A 2,310-nucleotide genomic window follows, 5' to 3' on the forward strand; every position below is an offset into this window, starting at 1 on the left:
AACATCCTGAACTCAGTCCGGCAGGTAGAGCTCTTATCAGTTTATAACTTTTAATAAGCTTGATGGGTCAGATCAACTATATTTTTAAATTAGTTGACATCATTTTGTCCTGAGCACACTCAAAGTGTGTGAAAGACCAAATTGTAATTGTAAAATCTTTCTGCAGGTGCATTCACACCGAACCTGATTGGTGAAGCCTCTTCTCTGCACTCGTGGGAGTATTCTTACGCTCCTAAAGCTAGTTCTGGAAATCCCAGTGAATCATTGGTTTTTTAAATTAAAAATGAAAATAGGTAAAAAGGACCGCTTTATTCATTTATCAATTTTTAAACTTCACTAATTCTACAATTGTACAAATAATTGTTCCCATTAAAAAAAAAAATTGAAAATGAAGCAAACAGAATTCATTTTCTAAGAGTTCCTCTTTTGTGTTTTCCCCGTGATCCAACACTTTTCTTATATAATGAATTTAAATGTTCATTGCGTGTTTTCTTCATTTTTGATTTTTTTAAAACGGGAGCATCAAAAATGATTCGTTTTTCTGCAGTAAGTTAGAAATGGATAAATAAATAAATGAAGTAGTCCTTTTTCCCTCTTCATTTTTAGTTTTAATTTGAAAAAACAATGATATGCGGGTATTTCCGTTTTTTTCTTTTTTTTCGTTTCAATGCTAAGTTTCACACTGGCGAGCAGGAGAAGCTCCACAAGGAGGCAGAACTAGTTTTAGGAGCGTAAGAATACTTTCCCAGGCGAGCAGGAGAGGTCACAGGAGTGTAGGAATACTCCCACGAGTGCAGAGAAACGTTTGCCGAGTGTGCAGGAGTAGAGGAGCGAGCGTGGAGACTGTCCTGCGCTCATGGAGCGCTCCTTACGTGTGTGGAGTTTGATATATGATAGTGGGAGACATGTGGTGGAAACTTAATGCTGTAGACGGACGCAGTGCGAAGGTCTGCAAGCAGCTCGATTTTACAAGTGAGGCTTGAATCGGGGGGTGCTGCCGCCAAAATGTACATATCTGAAGTTTGACCGGCCGCTGTGTCGCATCTGCTAATCAGGAACTCAGCTTTGGGCACGTGACGTTTTCAGTGGCTTTCACTGCAGCGGCGGATCACAATCTCTCGATATACCGGCAGACAGAGAGCGAAGGCTGCCGGCTCGGGCTTCATCGAGACATCAAAGAAAAAGGTCTCCTAATTAATTTTTTCCCCCTCGGGTTAATACGAGACCATGAGCCTTCAAGCTCAGCCACAGAGACACAGAAACACAGTGGAAGCGGCTGTCATACAGACACAGCCTCCTGTACCAGGAAAATCTTTTAATAATAACCATATAAACCCAAACATGGAGACATGAATACTGATGTTTTTGTATAACTCTCCACAATAAATAAACCTGATTTTGTGTCTTCATACATTCTGAGTGAGATTTCCACAGACAGCGTTCCTTATAGCGATCATCCTAAAAACATTAGCTGGTAGCTCCTCCCACATGCGGGTGTGGCGTCAAGCTCTGGTACTCATTTTTTGAGAGGCGACTAGCAGTGACTTTGTCGCGACAAAAGAGGGGCGGGGCATGAGGATTTGTCGCCTGAATCACTTTCAGTGTGAATGCACCTTTATAGTCCTAACTTTGGAGGTAAAAATATGAAAATGGTGTTTCTACTCTTTCAGTATTAGTAATATCAAAATGACTTAGTTCCACTCTGTTTGTAGCAACAGGAGCGGGATGAACTGGGCTTCAACGAGCAGCAACGGACGCAGGATGCTGAGAGGCTGATGCTGCTGGAGAGGGTTCGTCAAGCGGAGAACACCATCACCGGTCGGATCAGCACCCTGCTGATGGACAACAACAGGTAGTACCTGCAGAGATGGATCTGTGTGAAGAGCAGCTGCTGCTCATTCACTGTATACATGTCTGATTCTGTGGATCTGTGCAGGCAGGAAACAAATGCAAAGTTTCTTCAAGCCATGGAGCAGGAACGGTAAGTGGACCAATGATATTTTTAAGTTCTCTTGCATTACATTTACCAGACTGAGACAGATTTCAACGGTGGCAGGCAAACGGAAGCATGTAGTCATTGTCAGTTCACCACGGAGAAGAAGTACAGTAAATATAATTTGTAGAAATTTAGTTTGTAAACATAGTGTCATTATTTGTAAAGGGGCCTTACCATGAAAAACACACTTTTTGAGGTTTTAAATGCATTTTACTGTTCATTCCTCTCGATGAAGAACCCCAGAGCGGTATTTTGATCCGTTCATGCTTTTAAGACTAATCCTCTAAAAACCTGGGCTCTTATCAGCAGCCCCT

At 41.9% G+C, this 2,310-nt stretch overlaps 1 long non-coding RNA gene across 1 annotated transcript; it reads left to right on the forward strand.

Moving 5' to 3' along the window:
* On the forward strand, window positions 1-2,260 carry LOC112142031. Its single transcript, XR_002918510.2, has 3 exons — window positions 1-24; window positions 1,713-1,852; window positions 1,937-2,260. It is a non-coding gene; the product is annotated as an uncharacterized LOC112142031 (long non-coding RNA).
* The last annotated feature ends 50 nt before the right edge of the window (window positions 2,261-2,310 follow it).

This window comes from Oryzias melastigma, unplaced genomic scaffold (genome assembly GCF_002922805.2).
Source record: "Oryzias melastigma strain HK-1 unplaced genomic scaffold, ASM292280v2 sc03395, whole genome shotgun sequence".
NCBI lineage: Eukaryota > Metazoa > Chordata > Actinopteri > Beloniformes > Adrianichthyidae > Oryzias > Oryzias melastigma.